General features: G+C 37.8%; 1 protein-coding gene and 1 long non-coding RNA gene across 8 annotated transcripts in view; one reads left to right on the top strand and one right to left on the bottom strand.

The window, feature by feature from the left end:
* The window catches only part of Nr3c1 (nuclear receptor subfamily 3 group C member 1), a 79,243-nt gene that overhangs the window by 36,365 nt on the left and 21,638 nt on the right, over nt 1-21,240 (bottom strand). The window lies entirely within an intron of this gene.
* LOC143434331 (uncharacterized) lies at nt 369-8,683 on the top strand. 2 transcript variants are annotated; one of them, XR_013103756.1, is made up of 3 exons: nt 369-507; nt 1,293-1,753; nt 6,069-8,683. It is a non-coding gene; the product is annotated as an uncharacterized LOC143434331 (long non-coding RNA). The 2 variants fall into 2 exon arrangements; XR_013103755.1 differs by lacking the exon at nt 369-507 and adding an exon at nt 1,133-1,184.

Below are 21,240 nucleotides of genomic sequence, written 5' to 3'. Positions count from 1 at the left end.
TTTCCTATTTGTTTTATTTCTGGGTCATCTTATTTTTCTGTTTTACTTGTTCTATTAAGATTTTCAATTGTGTCATTGCCTTGCCATTTCCAAGGTCTCAGTTGTAGTCTTGGAAGGTTTCTTTAAAAAGCAACACACTATTATTATTTGATGAATGCTGTTCTTATGTCTAAAGATAAAAATGATAGTTTGAGGGAAGTTTCCTTTTCCCTACATGTTTTCTATTCTCCCAATGGGTGTTTTTTTTTTTCCTTTGATCTCTGTTGCAAAACTGGAAGTTCTCCTTTTGCCACCTCACCCATCCATAACCCCACCCCCCACCCTTCCCCAGACGCAGGCAGGAAACTCAAGGGCTTTTTCTATGAAAATACAAGCAGCAACAGTGGAGGCCCATGACATAGGAAGTTCAAGTTGTACTTCTTGCTGAAGGCAAAGACTCGGGATGTATTAAGCAAGTTACATCTTCAAACAATGAGCAAGGAAGAGGATGATGCAATGCTAAAGGAAGTAAGTACGCTAACTTAATCTCAACTTTGCTTTACCTAAGGCTTAGCTGACTCTGTTAATTCAATAATTAGAAATGTTCTTTAACTTAAAAAGTTTTACACTGAGTACTTTTAAACATGAATGCCAACCATAATATAAAAGTAACTATTCACTAGTTTTGTTAAGACACATCTATATACAAGGGTCACAAATACCACAAATCTTATCTCTTTCAAAAAAAAAGAGGTAAGCCTTCCAACTGCAGACTGTTCTAATAGAATATATAACCTGTACTGTATATTTCTAACCAAAGAGTTGAAATTAAAATGGCATTATTCAATATTAACATGCTATTAAATATTCCTGAATATTATTCAAAAAGTGGGATTGTTAGGAAAGACAAAACTAAAATTGTTGCAGAATATAGAATTATTTAGTTTACAATAAAATAAATAGAGCAAATGTCTTCAATGTTTATTATACATTCAACTGAAATACAGTGCTATGGGCTGAACTTCAGCAGTTTCATAGCAAAGAAAATGAAGGAGGAGGGGAACTGTATTTTATCACGTATCCTGGCACATAGCCAGCTGATGTTTGTCTAGGATGGTGCAATGGTTGAGTCAGAAGTGCTCATACTGATGCCATGTTCAAAAGTACAGACACACTCAAAACAGCAGGAACAACATAGATATCAGGTAGGCAGAAATATACTATGCCTTAAGAATATTTAATTATTTTCCTTTTAGTTATTTCACCTGACCTGATAACTAATTAACACTAACTCTAACTTGGTGTGCTGGCAGGATATAAACGCTCTCTGCATCAATGACTTCATTATCTTATCCTGATATCATCTTTGAGAATGGGTCATATTGATATCGACACTTTGCGGACAAACTCAAGATTAGTAAACAAGTTGCAGGGGTCAAGCACAACTTGGTAGTGCCTGACAAGAGACCTATGGCCCAGGAGTTTGTTGCTGTCTACTGGTGTTCTCCATGTTGCTGTCATATGGATGTAAAGGTTACCATGGACATATATATTTGATAATCACATTTGAAGAGAAGTTGGAAATAGCAAGTAAAGGTTTTATTGCAGTACATTACCAAAACAGTAACAACAAAAAGATCCCTCAAATTGTTTAGGACTGAAATCAGAAAGTCCTGAGTTTCCAGGTACAAGGAAAACAGATGAAGCTCTGAATCAGAAGCAAAGACACATGCTGTGAGCATCTGTAATTCATTATAGAAGATATTAGGAAATGGTAAGTTATATACACTAATGAAAGAAAGAGGCCTTAATAACCAGACACTAGCACAATCTATAAATGTAGAAAATTAAAATTTTCTAAATATGAAATTCTCTGAACTAAAGAGAGGAAAACTCAACTGCCCAATCCCAGTTGTGGTGTGTGTGTGTGTGTGTGTGTGACAGAGAGAGGGGAGAGGGAGAGAGGGTGACAGGGTCTCCCTATGTACATGAGACAAGGCTGCCCTCTAACTCACAGAGATCTGATTGCCTTTGCCTCCTAAGTGTTGGGATTAAAGGCATACAGCATCACACTGGGCTAAAATGAAATAGTCTTAAAATATGTCAATAGGATTATTATACTCTCAAGTGCCATCCATTTGCCTGCAAAATTAATGATGTCTTTGTTTTTAACAGCTGAATAGCATTCCATTGTTTAGATGTACTACATTTTCTTTATCCATTCTTCAGTTGAAGGACATCTAGGCTGTTTCCAGTTTCTGGCTATTATGAGTAAAAGCTGCTATGAACATCATTGAGCAGGTGTCTTTATGGGATAGTTTATGTCTTTTGAGTATATGCCCAGGAGTGGTATAGATAGGTCTTGAGGTGTAACTATTCCCAGTTTTCTGAACAACTGCCAAATTGATTTCCAGAATGGTTGTAACAGTTTTTACCCCCACCATCAATGGTGGAGTGTTCCTCTTGTTCCACATCCTTGCCAGCATGTGCTCTCTTGAGTTTTTGATCTTAGCCATTCTAAGTGAGATAAGCCAGTCTCCAAAGGGCATGCATGGTATGTACTCACTTATAAGTGGGTATTAGCCATAAAATACAGGATAAAAATGCTACACTTAACAGACCCAAGGAAACTGAACAAGAAGGAAGGTTCACGCAAGGATACTTGAATTTCACTTAGAAGGGGGAATAAAATAGTCTTAAGATATAGATGGAGTGAGGGGGCTAGATGGAGAGGGAATGGGGGGGGTCAGAATCAGGAATGGGGAGGAGCAGGGGAGATGGCCAGATGGCCATCAGAATGAAGGGAAATCTGCAACTGGTGGGGGTGGGGAGGTAGAGAACATCTCCAGAACTAGACAGAGACCTGGGATAAGGGAGGTGCCCAAGAATCAGTGGGGGTGACCTTAACTGTGACTCACAGCATTGGAGATAGGAAACCTGAAGAGAATATCTCCTGTAGCCAGGCAAGGAACGCCAGTGGAATGATAGAGACACCAACCCAACCACACTCCAAATGTACTTGACTCCAAATGTATCCTATGTGCAAGAAATGCAGGCACAAGGGATGGAGCAGAGACTGGGAATGGCCAACCAATATCTAGCCCAACTTGAGACCTGTCTCACAGGCAAGCAACAATACCTGACACTATTAATGATACTCTGTTATGCTTGCAGAAAGAACATGTTGTCTTTTGAGAGGCTCCAACCAGCAGCTAACTCAGAAAACAGTGGGTGGAGCTCGGGGACTCTTATGGAAGAATAGGAGAAAGGATTGTGGGCCCCAAAGGGGATAGGAACTTCACAGGAAGACCAACAGAATCAATTAACCAGGACCCTTGGGCTGGATACAGGTCCTCAGCATCTATGTAGCAGAAGTGCACCTTGGTCTTCATGTGGTTCCTGACAACTGGAGCAGGGCTATCCTAAAAGCTGTTGCCTTTATGTGAGATATGTTCTTCTAGCTGGGCAGCTTGTCTGACCTCAGTGGGAGAGATGCACCTAGACTTGAGGTACCAGGGTGGTGGCATACCAGGGGAGGTACACACTCAAGAGAGTGGGGGGGGGGGGGTTGGGTGAAGAGTTGTGGGAGGTGGTGACCAGGTGGGGGCAGTGAGCAGGATGTAAAGTGAGTAAGTAAAAATAATAATAATAAACAATCAACAGTTTACTAGCAAAATCAAACTGATAAGATGTAAAATTTCCAACACTCACAGGAAAACTATTGTGAAAATAAGAAATCCTGCAGTCAGTGTTTGGAGTAATATTAGGAATGACATATTTTCTTCATGGACAGAAAGCATTTAGACTCAGATAATCAAGTAAGATTGCTTTCCAGGGACATGTTACCTAGTTGTTGAAAATGAATTGCTAGTATTTCTCCAGCAGCATTGAGATGATGCCTTTGTATGTGATTGGTTTCTATGATTTACAATATAGGCTATGATTAATAACTTTCTAGAGTGAAGGTATTTTTTATGACAAGTAGTTTCCTCCCTCAAAATATGATATTACTTAAAATATACTTACATGTTCAAAGATATGAAACTATTTAAATAATTATAGCTCATTTGAATTGTTTTACCACGGTAAATAGTATAAAGTTCAAAATCTCAAGTTACAAAAGGAGATATAATTTGTAACATTTTTCAAGTTTCAGACTTTAATATATTTTTATATAAATTTTAATTGAGGTGTATTAATGACACAAAATAATTCCAAGTCTGGTTTATTTTGCTTAACAATTTTATTTTTTAGTGGCTGTGCATAGTCTCTCTCTCTCTATATATATATATAATATATAATATATATATGTATGTATGTACATTATACACACACACACACACACACACACACACACACACACACAAAACTACATATTCTTTTTCCTTCCACTGATGGGTGATTCCATGACTTGACTATTTTGAGTAGTGCCAAAATACACATGGGCTTGTAGACACCTTTATTATATACTGACTGATTCCTGTGAGAATGCACTGAGGAGTGCTCTAGTTGGGTTGTATAGCAGTTCTGTCTTATTGTCTCGTTTAGTTAAGAAACTCCATGCTGGTTTCTGTAGTGGTTAACCTAACTGAGAGGGGTGAACTCAGAGGACTTAGAGGGAGGAGTGAGTGGGGTGATCAAAATACACTGCATTAAATTCTCAAAATTAGCAAAGCATTTTAAAAGAAATAAATACTACTGTATCTCAGAATAATCGCCAAATATAACAATCTATAGGGTACCCTATCTGTCTTCCTTGCCACCATGTGCTGTGGAACACTGTGAATACAAATAGACACACAGACACTGAGTTGGGCATCTTCCTCAGTCACTCCTCAGCTTATTTTCTGGGACAGGTCTCTCAATGGATATCTTGCCAACTGGCTAAACTGTATGACCAGCCAGTACCAGAGCTCTCCTGTATCCACCTCTGCAGCACTGAGATCACAGGCACAGGCCACGACACTTGCCTTTGTTACATGGATGCTAAGAAGGGACTCTGTTCTTGACTGCAAAACACATAGTAGCCATGTTGCTGGATTTTACTTTTTTCAAGGTCCGATTATTTAAAATAAAGACTGATTTTTGGCTGGGCTCAGACTAAGAATTAGAAGCTGTAAGTAAGGACAACCTATGCCTCTTGGTTATCTGTTCCTGGTGTTCTTTGGCTTCCTTCATTCTCTTGGTTTAGCATATTCTACAGCTTCTTCCTCAGTTTTATTAGTGTATTGTTTCTGCACAGCAATATGTCCACACTTGTGTTACAGGACACATAGAGTTACAGGACACATGGAGGGAAAGGACACTAGTTCTTGGGTGCTTTGGTCCTGCACTTCCTACTCTTTGTTTATGGGCTTTCTCAAGGCAAACTGAGGGACTGAAAATCTTTCAGGTTCTTCTAGTTCTTTTAGCACCATTGAGCCACAATAGTATCTGTTAGTCCAGGAATATCCTTCCTTCCTTCCTTCCTTCCTTCCTTCCTTCCTTCCTTCCTTCCTTCCTTCCTTCCTTCCTTCCTTTCCCCTCCCTCCTCCTCCCTCCCTCCTTCTAAAAACCCACAGTGAGAATACTCCCATCATTATCTATAGTGCAGCCTTGAACAGACCTCTGCTTCCTTTCCCCAGTTCTTCTTGGCCTGTAACAACGTTTCTTACTCAGCATACACAGGCTGGACCAGGAGATTCCCCACACATATGTAGCAGATGGGCAGCTCTGTCTTCATGTGGGTCCCCCAACAACTGGAGTGGGGGCTGTCCCCAACGCTGTTGCCTGTCTATAGAATCTGGGTTGCCTTGTCTGGCCTCAGTGGGAGAGAATGTGAAGAGACTTGATATTGACAGGGTAGGGAGATACTCAGGGGGCCTTCACCTTTTCAGGGGAGAAGGGGAGGAGGATGGAAGAGGGACTTTGTGAGGAGGAATGGGGATGGGAGTAGAGATCAGGATGTAAAGTAACTAATTAAATAAATAAATAAATTGGAAACAAAAAAGAATGTTCCTTACTCAACAACAGGCAGACCATGCTCTGGGTCAGGATGTCTTGATTCATGAGAAAAAAATTTTTTTTTGTCATTCCCACCCCTGATTCAGACCTCAGAACCCTTTCCTCTTCACCAAGGATCGATTTCTGTGGCTATGTGCTTCTTATGGAAAGTATGAAGCTTGTAGCTTTCACCATCCATTTCCATGAATTTCTGACAGCCAGTGCTGGAAGAGAGATACTCAGCTTCATCTTGTCACAGCCAACCCTAGCAGGCACCACAAAAATAAAGAATGCTTGTCTTCTTGATGGTAGTCCTGACTGAAGTACGTTGCCTTTCCCTCATATGTCTAAGGATGTTGAACGTTTCCTCTTCATGGATTCACTGGCCACTTGCACTGTTATACACTTTTCAGATATTGTTTCCTGATGGTTAACCCTTAAAATTCTTCCTAAATTCTGGATTGTAATCTCTGGTGAATAGCTGGTGGTGATTTCCTCCTACTCTGTAGGCTATCTCTTCATGCTGAAGATTGAATTCCTTTCCTATTCTGCCTTCTACTTTCATCCAATGGCTAGTTTTTGCTATTGGCTACTTCTTGGATGTGCTGGCTAATTTTATATCAATTTGACACAAGCCTGAATCATTTGAGAAGAGGGTACTTCAACTGAGAAAAATACTTCCACCAAGTTGGCCTGTGGGCAAGCCTATGGGTATTTCTTGATTGATGTGGAAGGCTCCAGCTCCCCAGCTCACTGTGGGTAGTGTTCTGCATTGGCAGGTGGTCCTGGGTAAGCAGGCTGACAGAGTCCTTGCCAGTGAATCCATCTTCCAGTGTCTCCCTCTGTGTTTTCTTATAGCAGGTCCAAAGTTTCTGTTCAGTTTTGGATCCATTTTGAGTTTTCACAGGGTGACAGGTAAAATCAAGTTTCAGTCTTTTTCATGTAGATGTAAAGTTTTCCTAATAACTTGTTAGACTATTTTTCTTCAGTGTGTTTTGGCTCCATGTGGATCAGAAGACTATAGCTAGCTATGTTACTGTCAGTTTATTTCTGAGTACTCTCTTCTGGTTCACTGGTCCACAGTTTTTGTTTTCATGCCAGTATAGTGGTAGTTTTGTTACTTCAGCCCTGTATATAATTTGGAGTGAGGTGGTTTGTTGTACCTCAGTACTGTCCTGTTTTCCTTTTAAGATTTCTTTGGCTGTTTGGGGACTATGGTGCATTCATGTTGATTACAAGTGCTTTTATTCTAGTTTTGGGGGTAGTCACTGAGATTTTATGGGATTGATTGGATCATATCTGTAGACACCTTTCAGTAATACAGTCTGCTATTTCATTCATTATTCCTAGCATCTCTGTTTACATATCTCTACTTGTTGCATTCACCTTTGCACTTGATGATTAATTGCTCAACTATCACATCTCCTTTTTTAGTCCACGGTTAACATGAGTTCTGGTCAGCAAAGCAGGATGCCCTATATTATCCCTCAATCTTAAGGCAATCAAATGATAAGCTGCCAGCTACATGTGGCTAGCATCTTGAGCAAAGGAGGCTGAGAGCACAAGACTCCCCTCTCTACAGTCTCACCCTGAAGATTTGAAAGAACTGAAACTAGAAGCAATGTCACATCTCTTCCTTACTTCTATTTTAAAAACACATAACATTTACACCTGCAAACTCACACCTTAAACTAGTGCCCTAAGTTTGAAACCCCAACTCTGATAATTATTTTAAAGAGTATTACAATGACAAAGGGCTAATAGTCTTCTTTACTTTTAAATACCTTTATGCTAAGTGTTGTTTCTAATATCTATTAGAGGATACTCAGCAACTCTTCTGGAAATTCATTTTATTATACAAATAAATAATAACCAACCTAGCTGCTGGCGTTCCATCCTTTGGTACTCAGGGAACAGCTTCATAAAGCTGGTCTTCCTAATTATATTCCCATTTGGAAATCTAGGCTAAACCTCAAAGACTACAAATCGTTACTGTGAAAAGACATTAATGAGATAGGTAGCAGTGTGTATTTGGTAGAGCTAACGTGATTGTATGCAATCTCTCAAACTTTTTTTTTTTAAGGTAGAAAATAAAGTCCTTCAGTTAGCAGTATGGCTCTACTGTCCTGTCTACCTTTCCAGAAGAGCCTTCTTTTCAGCACATACCCAGGTGAGGCTTTGTGAACTCTTCCCCATTGCTGACTATGTGTCTGAAGCCTCACGCCCTACAACGCATAACATGAGAGTTATTAAACATGTGGTTCTTTATTGTTCACCTCAAGTCTGGGCTTTCAGGGTTTCTTAACCACTCCAGTTAATAACATTTTCTTTTAATGGGGTATTCAAGATAGTCTCTCACTAGCCTCCTGTTTCAGCCTCTTGAGTCCTGGGATTACATGTGAACAGTACAGTGTCTGGCTGCCAGATTATCTGTTGACTTTTCCTCATGCATCAGCTAACCTCTCTGCTAACATACTTTAGAGCTCTAATAATTTTAAGATAAATGCCCACTGCAAATATAAACTATACCACTCAATTATTAAAAAGCAGGATAAGGTTGAAGCCAGGTAGTTGGTGAGTGCTTGCAGGAGCATCAGGAATACAAGTTCAACCTCAGCTACACAGTGAGTTTGAAGCTAGTATCTAAGGCACAGGAGACACTGTAGAAAGAAAGAAAGAAAGAAAGAAAGAAAGAAAGAAAGAAAGAAAGAAAGAAAGAAAGAGAAAAGAAAAGAAAGAAAGGGGGGGAGGGAGGGAGGGGACAACAAGTTCTTAAAGTGTGGTAATTTTACTTTTAGACACTAATAAAGTGATTACAATTTATTTTAATTATGCCTTGACTTCATATTCTCAAGTTTGCTTATATGTTAAAATTTATTCATAATACCCAGAATGCAGTGTCATCCTGATTGTCTGTAAACACACAGTGATTAAAGAAAAACTTAACTTTACTGAAAAGCACATTCCAAAGAGAAGAGACTTATTGCCTTCCTGTATTCAGCTTTCATACTATAAATGTCTTTCTTGTATACTTAGTACCACATTTAAAATTTAATTACCACAGATAATGAAAATCAACTACATAGCTAATGTGAAACAATGTTAAACACCTACTTAAAAGATGGTATAGATCTCAATCAATCCACATCTGTCAGCAAAGGACTACACAGGAAAAGGTTTTAGAGCCTTATGCCATTCCCTCCTTGTTGTATTTTATAATCCTTAAGAAAATAAATCATTCTTAGCTCATGGTAATTTAAGATCCAGATGGATCTGGGACCATAGCCTACAACTCCTGATACAGACTTAGCTGCAGTTTCATGAGGAATCACCACAAAAATACTACAAGAATAGATGGACGTTAGAGAGCTTAATAAATAAAACATGTAGGTAGAATGATTCCTTCATTTGCAGGTAGACATCTTATAAATATGAGTGCAGACAAATTAGCAATATCTAGGGTGATTGTACAAAATTATAAGAACATTAGTAAAACAAGAGTTTTATATCAACCCAACTCACACTATCTTTTTTGGAAAAAAGGAAACCTCAGTTAAGACTGGCCTGTGGGCAACACTGGAAAACATTTCTTGATTGATGTTTTTCTGTATAAATAAATTGTCAGCAGAAGAAATTCAACTTTCTCTTGCTTATTTGTTTGCAGTATTAGTTCTGTTACCAATATTGGTAAAATCCAACCCCTCTAGCTGATATTCAACCCTTACCTCATTACTTGTCTCATCTTTAAGTCCATTCATATGGCCTGCAATTCAAAAATCTGCCTTAAAATGATAGCTTTAAAACATTAATCACATTTAAAGAGCCAAGTTGTAAATTATGGGCATTCAGATGAGAATAATTTTCTTAAGATCTGTGTATTTAGTCCAACATTAGATAAACAATAGCTAACAGAAAATCTGTCATAAAATATATTCCTTGTTGTGCTGTGAAACATGTGGCTAACAAAGGGGAAAAAGTTTTAAGACTTTAATAATTAATTTCATAATAATAATCTGTTACAGGAAACATTTCCACCCTATTACCACTGGTTCTCAATTCTCAGCTTAGAGCAATGACAAGACAGAGAGGAAAAGGCATACATACTTTTTCTTTTAAAGAAAGAACCATCTTGTGTGTGGTGCTCCCTAATTGGAAGCTTGTAGTCTAACATACTGCAGTGAACTAGCTAGTCCCATGACTTCCCAGCTGAACATCTGTCATACACAAGACAGTTTAACACCAGACAGATCAGAGGCCTCCAACAAATCTAAGAGGTGATAAAGGTCACAGACAAAGAAAGATATGTTACATAACCACATAACATATTCCATGACTTTAGTTTTGTTACTGTTTGCTACTGCTTTTCAGTATTTTGCATAATCATATGTATGTTATATAAACTTCATATCAAGCAATGATGACAGAGTACACTTAGCAAAGTTGTTCTTCATCCCCACTTCCTCTTTGTGTTTGGTACTGAATTATTCTAAATGGCAGGCAGTTGCAAAGGAATCCTAGGATCAGTCATCAAAAGATGACTCTGCACTTGTAACAACTATGAAGAAACAAACTATCTTGCCAAGATTGATACTTTGAAATTTTATAATAGCGAACCAGAACTTCATGAAACAACAAGAATTAGCTATCCCAGATGCATTTTATTGGTTTATAAAGCAACGCCAAGAGACTTGTTCTTTCTTAAGTAGAATTTATCATGTTCTCAATTAGAGAAAAGTTACTTTTATTCATATTTTAGAAATATTAACTACTAATGTTTCTTTATTTTTATCAAAATGCTCTTTAAAGCCACAAAATAAATAGTACAGACCACCATTGTCATAGATCTTAAGTCTCAGAACATTTTGAGGGCTTTCTGGGAGCCAGTCTCCCAGACACTGCTTTGGGAAATCTTGTCACTAGTGAAGAATTCTGAATTGGTGACTGGCTGTGGGATCCACTTTGCACTCACCATGGTCTTTCACACACTTAGAGGTGACAAAGCATGTACTTTATATGCTAAGTACTTGGGCACAGACTCCCAAAATAATGTCTAGTTGGTATCTCTGTCAAAATTAATTAGTTTAAATCAATACCTTAATTTATGTCCTTACATTGTCAACTAGTTTCTTAGACTCATTTACATCATCACCTATTCTAATTTTAATAAATAATAATAAATAATACATTAGCATATGAAATAACAACTGATAATCCAAATTTTGACCTATATTTCATACATTTCTGCTGCTCTCCATAGGGGAAATGGGAGTTTTACCACCCAAGAGACCTTGCAAATGTTAGTTCTGAAAGCAGAAATAAACAGCTCATTAGAAGATACTACAGCCTCTAAAAACTGTTTTCATTTTTAACATTGAGCAGAAAAAAAAAAAAAAACCCTAAAATCCCAGTGTATTTCATGTCTAGAAACTATATTAGTTTGGAGTCACTGAAAAGTACACTAACTTATGGTGTTTAATTGCTTCTAATAATCTAACTTGGTCTTTTAGAGTTTTACTGCATGGAACAAAGTATTTCAAATAAAAGAGCTATAATGCACTACTATATTACATCATATTTAAAAAATCTTATTGTAAAAACAAAGTGCTTTCTTAGATTTCAGGTTTCATATATTTGGAAATTTCAATGTTGAAAAATTCCAGTCTCCATTTTACAAGTAAACATATATATGACCTTACTTTTTATTACTGCAAATAAATCTACAACAATCTTAGAAATTTTTGAATCAGTAATTTGGTTACATGATATATGTATAATGTTAATGAGTTAAGTATAATGTTTCCTGAGTTGCAAAATAATTGACAGAATATTCAGGAAGAACATTATCTTTTGACTAGATTTTCAACAAGAACAAACATCTATACAAAATCCTTGCTTCCATTTTTTACATCATGGGAGTGATACTAGTTAGTTAGGTAGTTCAAGTGGTTTATCAGGTCTAAACTAAGCTTTAGGTATGATGTGTCTTTGAAAACAAATGAGGAATTTTCCTCTTTTTCATATTTTAAATATGAAAATAATTTTCTCAAATTAGCTGTTTATCACACAAACAAAATAGAAAAAAAGTCTGCATTTCTTAAATATCATACAATTTCTCCCCAAAATACTACTAGGCAGTAAACAAAATATATTGAAGACATGTCAGAGAAGCTCCCAAATATAACCACAAGTATATAAAACAAGGAGAAGGTTCAGTAGATTGAAAAGCCTCCCCATATTTTCCTGTTAGAGGATTTCAGATTCAATGATATTACTGATAACTTCTAAGACATTCCTAAATACTTTCTAAGCTTTACAAGATCTTGTATGGTATTTAATAAATGAGAATAGTTGTGCCTTCGCTCCCACATTTAAAAGAAACGGAAATGAACAAGTTAAAAAGCATTTTCCTAACCCTGACTGTAAGTCACAAGCTTGATCCTGCCTGGAGCCAGCTGGCATGGGGCCCATTTACAGTAGGCTGTTTACTCCCTGCTACCAATCATCACAGAGAAAGAATACTTACAGGCACAGTCTGAATGCTTTCCAAAATAGACTAACAGAGTTTAAAAAGGAGCTTTATTAAACTTTGTAGGTATTATTTTGAAAACTCCAAAATCTTTGAATCCACCTTTTATAAGCCAGCATTTAAAGGTGATCCTCCATAAACAACCTTAAAAATGAGCCCAACAGTAGAATGGCTGTGGTCTCTACATTTTAAGTCAATTTTAATGATAATTTTTGAAGATCATAATATCTACCTTAAAATAGATTTTAACTTTAAATAATTTAATTGAAATTGTTCTTAATAGTACTTAGCATAAACACAACAGTAAGAAACCGAAAAGCAGAATATGAAGAAAGTAGAAAAGCTCTGATTATCAAGAAGTAGGTAAGAAAAACAGCTGAGCACCTTGGGTCTACGCCCAGGAGCTACAGTGATTGGTGTTTAAGCCCTTAGAGAGCCTTTTTATCCCTCACTATCTAGTTTAATTCAGGGATAAACAGGTAATAAAAACCCTTTATGATTTTGAGCCATATGTATGCAGTGAAAAGGTGAGGAACTACAGAAATGATGGATGCCATGATAGTGTTCTGTAGGAAAGGGAAGATGCTTCTAAAACTTGAGGCACTGGCAGCTTCCTAATGCAAGACAGGCAGAAAGCAATACCCTGAAGTATTTAACTTTTCCAGCTTCTTCCGTCTTTATTTTTTCCCAGTCAAATTTCCAGTAGATTTCAGGAACTTACACACCTCTTACTGTACTATAAACAAACCATTTCATGATATCTCTGTTGTCATACATACACAGTTATATTTAATAACCAAGTTCAAATGTCAAGTTTACTCTACCAGCAACACAAGGCTGTTGAGTTTTAATTTTTGACCCCCTCAGAGCCAGTGGGTATCTAGGCTGCCCTGCCCTGCCCTGCCCTGCCCTGCCCTGAACACGTTTCTTTGTGAACTCTCTTGAGTGATGTGGTAGTTTAGGCTCTGAAGTATTTGGAACAGTATTTCTTTTTCTGCTTTTACTTTTGTGTTCTTTTTACTCATGATTTGTTTCTTTCAAATAAAAATCACATGCGAAATCACTCTGCTTCTTACTAAATTATAGTAAATTATTTTCTGTTTCTGAAAAAGGTTATAGCTGATACCGCATTTAGGTTAAATTTTCATCCTTCCTTCCCCCTTCCTTTTCTCTATCCTTCATTTTCTGTTTCCCTTACCACTTCTGACCCCAGGAAGGACTCCAAAACTGTACATACGAGGCAAGCCTGCAGGCTATCACTGAAATAGATCCCTAGCCCAATCCTTTCAAGAGCTTAAAAATAAACACACACCTAAAGTGCTGTGATTAAATGTAACCCACGACTCATGGGTTATTTCTAAATTATCACTATGGTAGAAAATTTAAAGTAGCCTTTGATCAGTTTCCAATAGTTAGTAATTGGGTAGGTACAACATTTATGATGCTGAAAATGCTGTAATTTATAAACAAGATGGAAAAAATACTTCCATAGGAGGACCGGAGAGGTGCTCAGTGGTGAGAAGCACTGGATGCTCTTCCAGAGGATGTGGGTTTGAGCCCCAGCATCCATATAACAGCTCTCAACTGTCTAGAACTCTGGTTCTGGAGGATCCAATGCTCACTTCTGGCCTCCACAGATACCAAGCATGCAAGTGGTGCACAGGCACACATGCAGGCAAAATATCCAAACACATATAATAAAATTAAAAATACTACTACAACAGCAGAGGTGCTTACTCAGATTCAAAGGACTACAGGAACATCTATTATTCATTAAATGAGCTGAAAGTTTTCTATCTATCTATTATGTATTATTAGTGTATTTGCTACAGGAAAGCAAAGTGATTTATGGACACAAATGTTACATACTTGAATTTGCACAAAGGAAATTGAAATTTGACTCAGTAAATATAATAATTATAGCAGTAATTCTACTTGTTTACACACACTTTTAGCTTCTACTTTTCAATTTTACAAAATAAAAGAAATCACTTGGTAGCTGAATGAAAGAATATACTTTCTATAAGACTGAGGATCACAGCATGAAAAGCTAAAACTGGATAAATTTGAAAGGTAAGTATTATAAGTGCAAAATTGTAAACAATATTACAAGAGTTCTATAATCCTGAGATTTAACTGAATTATCAAAAGGCAACTTAACCCCATCTCCTAAACTACAAACGGGGATGCCGTGCCCCCATTCTCCTCTCACCACCCACAGCTTTCCTTTTATAGTTTTGCAGAATACCACCTCGAAAATAGCATTCCTAACACTCAACAGAGCAGAAAATGCTGTGCCGATATCTTAGTTATCTTCACTGGAAAAAATATATACTTTCACAGCTTTATTATAATGTAACCCTCTCTTGTAAGTAATGTAGCCACCAGAAGTCTCTAAGGCATTCTTAGGCCCTCTCTCTCATCTTCTCCAGGTCCCTAGCTTCTGTTGACAGTTAAGACGTCCAGAATCAAAACTGACTTTGAAACCTTGGTTAATGGCTGACTAAAAACCTCAAGACCTGTAACAGAAACCAGCAGATGCTGTGTTGACCAAACACCTGACCAAACAAAATGAGCAGTGCTGTCCTCTGCAAACAGCTGAGCTGTCTCCATGTTGAGGGAACTTGTGTTCATGCACCATACTGAGAGGTGCCTCTGCTTCTCCTGCTAGCAGCACTGCCAGTCCCAGCGTCACCTCAGGGGAAGAGATGCTTACACATTTACGTTTTGTCCTGTCTTTTCATTAATCCTCTCAAACTTTTTGTTGACATTTAAATACTTTTTAAAAAACTTTATTTTATGTATATGGATGTTTTACTTGCCTGTTTGTGTGTGTGCCTGTGGTACCCACAAAGTCCAGAAGAGTGTGTCAGAACCAATGGAACTAGAATTACAGATGGTTGTGAGCTGCCGTGTGAGTGCTGGAAATTGAAACTTCTTGAAGAGCATCCAGTGCTCTTAACCACAGAGCCACTCTCCAGCCCTGGCTGACTCTTTTAATAGACATTTAAAAACGCTTGTGCTATACAAATTCTCTTTACCAGAGATTCCTGCCCCCCACTTCCTTAATCCTATCTAGTGAAACTCCTGATAGTTCCATTAGTGGACAGTTCAGAAGAGGACAGACACTATCTACCTGAGAGGTGAGTGCTGTAACACTATATAAAGCAAGTTCTGAAACTTGCTATTTTTTTAGCATACAAAAATCTATACCACTTTTTAAACTAAAGTAACAACCTGATTTAGAAAAAGAAAACAAGGCAAAATGATATTTACAGTTGAAAATATAGGAATAATTTTAACCAGTGAAATTAAAATGTACATCCTGGAAACTATAAATCATTGAGGACAGAAATGAAAGAGACAATGCAAAGACTGAGTATGTTCACAGATGGGGCATAATCAATAAAGATTTAGGGCAGTCAATCAAAATTCCAATTGTGGTAGCCATGGAAGAAGACAATAACCCCAAATTTTATACAGAGAAAAAAATGCACACCTAAATCAATACTAGGACCTAAGTTAGAAGCTTCCTGGTTGAATACTGCACAGAGGCAGTTAAAGCACTGAGATAAAAACAGAAGCACACTGACAAAATAGAATGGTGAGCCTAGAAAGAAATGGACTTTTGACAATGGCAACAAAAAGATATAAACAAGATCTGGGAACACCTGTTTTCCACATGTGGGGGAAAAAGGAATTTTAGATGTATCTTTACATGATACATAAAAGTCAACTTAAAATAGGACAAAAGTCCCATGATCACAAACTATAAACTCATAAAAAATATAGAGGTAAAAGTCCTTGACATTGGTTTTTGTAGTTAATCTTGGATATACCATCAAATGTTCATATTACAAAAACAAAAGTACATAAATGTAACTCCATTAAACTTAAGTTTATTCATAATATATGAGAAAATAAAAGGCGGCCCATAGAATATTTGCAAATCACATATATGATGATAGCATAACAGTTATAAAATCCAAACCAGCATAGTCCCTGACAATGTAAGTATTTGTCCTTCTACTCATAGATAAATGTTGTCTTTACCCCTCATCAAAGACACTTCTCTCTGCAACAGACAGGAACCACTACAGAAAACCTCAACTAATTAAAATGCACAGTTATGGAGCCTAGTTGGAAGGAATACATCTATAAAACCACTCCTGCACTTAAGGCTCAGGGAACATTGTGGTAAAGGGGGCTACAGGACTGTATGAGCCAGAGGACCATGGGGTTTACTATGAGATTGTGTCTCCTAGTAACATCAGAAACTACACACATGAAGTTTCATCAACATGACTACCTGAACATGAGTTGAACAAAGACTGTACCAACAACTATGTTGAAGTAGACAAAGAAAAGCCCATGAAGCCTCAATCGTACAAAGTTCTGCAACCGAGTAAAGCTAGGAATGGTAGAGGTGGCCTTCCTGGGGAAGAGCACTCAAAACGGTCGTACAGTGCCACTGAACAGATTATATTTAGGGAAAAAGTATGTATATGCATGTATGCATGCAATAACAATAAAAAAAAAAGGCCATGAATTCAAGGACAGTGGGGAGGGGTTTGGAGGAAAGAAAGGGAAGGGAGAAATGTAATTATCATCTTAAAAAGGAAATTTTGACGACTCAAAATAGTAGAACAAACAACCCAGTTCCAACAATGAGCAAACACTAAATAAACACCCTTCCCCATAAAGGACACAATTCTCTTGAGAAGCAGAGACTGCAGAGTTTAAACCAGCCTGTGCTATGGAGTGATATCTAGTTTCAAAATTGAGGTAGAAGGGAGAAGATAAAAGACAGAAAAAACAAACAGGACAAAACAGACTAAGATTATACCTAAAGATGGATGCTATAAATAAGACATAGGCAAATATTGGTGACCATGTAGAGAAAAGGATAAAGCTAATTTACTACATGCTCCCAGACCACCATTCAGCCACACAAAAAAGAGGTTGTTGATGGTTACATCATGGGTGGACCAAGAAGACATTATACTAAATAAAATAAGCAGATGCAGAAATTAAAACATTACAGGATCACATGATGACAAGAAAGAGGTTTCAAATATATACAAGGGAGTAAGGGCAATGGAGAGGTGGCCAAGGATGCAAAATAATGCGTAGAATGAACAAGTGCGTGAAGTACATGTGTACATGAAGTCTATATCAAGATTTTATTAGTTTTTTGCTTAACAGATTTTATTGCCATTGTGACATACAATGTTATGTAAGATGGAAGACAGTAACCATTTAATTTTTTATGAGTATTGTTAACACTGTGTTTGTTATAAACCTCAAATACATACACTAAATTCTATTTTGAATAAACATGATAGTCTCCAACTTCTGTTTTGATTTTCAGGATTAAACTAAGTGCCTTATCCATGCTAAGTAAGCATTCTACTACTGATTAAGCCCTTAATGCTTTAATTTATTTTAAGAGGCAGTAGGCCAGGTTGTCCCTGAATTTTCTCTATAGCCCAGGCATGTTTTAAATTTGTGACTTTCCTGTGTGAAGCCACAAGGCCAGACTTAAGTCTCAAACTTTCAGCTTCCTTTGCTGACTAGTTCACTAAAATTAAGCCTAACTTAAAATTTTTGTTGCCACATTAAGACAATAAGAAGTATTTTTAATCACCTAGATATCAAAATGGTCCCTAGAATACTTAGTGAAAGCTGAACAATCCACCTATGCATGTTCCAAGGTTCTCTGGTACTTCCTTAGGGACTCTTCATAGCTAACCAGGAGTCAGCAGTATCTGTAAGTGAGATAACAGAAACACATGGCCTGTGGCCATTGGTCTCCACCACAGGCTGAAAGCCACTGCTGTAGGGGACCTGAAAACGTTCATCCTGAACTCTAGTGAAACAGAAACAAAGAAAAAAACCATCAGTCTAAAACAACATGACCTACACAGGGAACAGGGGTGAAGTAGGGTTGAAAGGCAATTCTGGATGGACACTTTGCTGGTCAGTGAACAGACTATTGTACTTTAAACTCAGAAGTGTCTTAGACCTATTTTCCTAAGTGTAGACTTTTTCTTTGTTGATTGCGGGACTAATCTAATTTCCATCAGTGAAGGGAATATCACCATGAAGACAGCATAGGAGGCAGCTCTTATGGTAACACCACAGGCTAAACACGTTAACATCTTAAAAGAATCACACACTGAAAGCTTTCTACAACTTATTTTCTAGAAAATGAAGAATCTTGATTCAGTCCCAAAGAAATTCTCTACTCCTAAAGAACACATTCTTACAATCTTTTGTGATTGGTGGGGAATGCTCCTTTTTCTAACACATATTTACAGAATTCCTCTTTATACTTTGTTTAGATACAATAATATTCAATGATATATTTCTACATTTCATAGATTTTCACCCTTTATAGTAAACAAATATTTCACTTAAAATACAGAAACTCTTGCTTTTTAGAACAACACTGACACTAACACTATGTTGCTGAGGCTATTCTATCTCCCCCCAGGCCTCTGATCCTCTTATTTCAGCCTCCCAAGTCACTGGCAGTAACCTGTGCTACTCTGCTTTCACAGAAACTCTTCATCTTGTACTTGGTCTCAGGACTTAACATTTTAAATCTTCCTTAAAACAAACAAGCAAGCAAGCAAACAAAAACAACAACATCAACATCAAGAAGACTCCCTGAGCTATGGTTCCTACAGTTTTTCAGAGCAGCCTGGAAAGTGCTACAAAGTAACTGCTCAAATATCACCACAGAAATTGATAGCACTGCTATTAAAATGATGTGTGTGAGCTACCATAAGGAACTTCCAGATGTCCTGTGCAAAAAAATATATTAGAAAGGCCACTGTGATGGTTGTTAATCTTCTTTGTGCCAATTTGATTGCATTTAGAAATCACCTTAGAGCCTACTTCTTGGGCATGTGTGAGAGGGCATTTCCAGAAGTTTAACTGAGGTGGGAAGGCAGGCCGAATGTCAAGATCTTCCCATGGGTAGGGTTCCCAGATAAATAGAGAGTCTGAGCTGAGACCTAACACTCATCTCTCTCATCTCTCTGGACACAGTGGCCAGCCACCCCATGTTCTGACCACTATACATTCCACGCCATGACGAATCTTTCCATCTTTAAGTTGCCTCTGTCAGTTATTTGGTCACAATGCCTAGAAAAATTAATAGAGTAAACTGGTACCAAGAAATGGCACTATTGTGATATCCTGATCCCATGGAAATGGCTCCTGAGATAAAATGTGGAAGAGTGTGGAGCTTTAGTCAGGAAAGACCCTGGAATGCTGTGAACGGATTCTTGTGGGAGCTCAGAAGATCAGGATGCCCAGAGAGATGAACAGGAGAGGTCCCTTAGGTTTCAGGGGAACATGGACTCTGGGGAAGTAGACACAGATCATTCATGTTACATTCTGGCAAAGAATCTAGCTGTATTCTGCCAATATCCTGAGCACTGGAGGTAAAATTTTAAAATAATGGATAATTTGTTCGATAAAAAAGATTTTCAAAGAGCATAACACTCAGGCCATGACATGGTCACTGTTCATTGTTCTTTTCCAAATCTACAGTGGGAGCAAACAGAAGTTGTTTTCTGTTTTTGTCTTTTTTTTTTTTTTTTTTTTTTAAAAATATGCAGTTTGGTGAGGAAAGGCTTGTGAGTGATTTAAAGTTGCAGACAAGGTGGGTGAAGAAACAAGTGTTAAATCGTTTAGCTGTTACAAAGTTTAGTAGAATTTAAGAGAACCCTCCACCTTTGCACTGGGATAATAGGAAAGGTGTCAGAAGACAACCTCATGGAATATGTTCACTCGCTCTGCCTCCACTCAAGATCTGCAAATGGAACTTAGGTCATTGTCAGGCATGGGGGCAAGCACTCCTACCTGCTGAAGCATACCACTGGATCTTGATTCCTCTTAAGAATCAGTAAGTTTGTGGTCCCATCCTCTGACTAAGTTCATCAGTAGCCATTAAAATATCTCATATTTTACTGATATTGGAGGGCAGGAGAATAGGCCACAGTCACAAAGAATTGTAATTATTTGTTTTGATCTACCTGGTAGCTCTATGAAAGATCCCCTCAAAAGGACTATCTTTATTTTGCTTACCATAAAACTGGCTTGGTATAGAGTGCTATACTTGAATAGGAGAGCTACTGAAGACATCTATTGAAGTGTCTTGGTTTGTGCACCCTGAGCTGACAGGTACAGCTGCAAGGAATAGTAAATAAACTAGCTAAAGTCCTTGGAAAGAAAAGCTGGCGAGTCCAGCTTTAGAAAGGATGAACATATTCCCAGAGATCTAGAAGGCTGTAAGCAGGAGGAGAACTGTGTTACACAGCCAGAAAGGCCTGAATAGGTCCTAAGCTATGGACACCTCTTGACCTTGAGAACCCAAAGCCCTCAAAGTGGGGCAAAGAAGACTGTGCTGCTTTCTGCGACCTAGGGCCCCTCAGCCGACTGGGAGCTACTTTGTTACTAGGCATTTAATGCAATTTCTGTACAACTATTAGGTGATCACTAAGTAAGGGGGGGGGCAATATACTTACAGTACACGAATATAAGCTTTACAGAGGAACTGAGAACAGACACTAAACATTGTCTGTAATGCTTAGTAGCAGCTAATGCCAGGAAGGGAGGAGAGAGCATGCCAGCGGTCAGCTGTCAACTACACTACAAGCAGAGTGACCCTTATCAAGTTTCCTGGATGCAGAAGCATTTCAGATTTCAGTTTTTTCAAACTGCGAAATATGTATATAGCT

This window comes from Arvicanthis niloticus, chromosome 14, assembly GCF_011762505.2.
Source record: "Arvicanthis niloticus isolate mArvNil1 chromosome 14, mArvNil1.pat.X, whole genome shotgun sequence".
NCBI lineage: Eukaryota > Metazoa > Chordata > Mammalia > Rodentia > Muridae > Arvicanthis > Arvicanthis niloticus.
The sequence above is the reverse complement of the archived record's forward strand: the minus strand, read 5'-3'. Positions and strand labels throughout refer to the sequence as shown.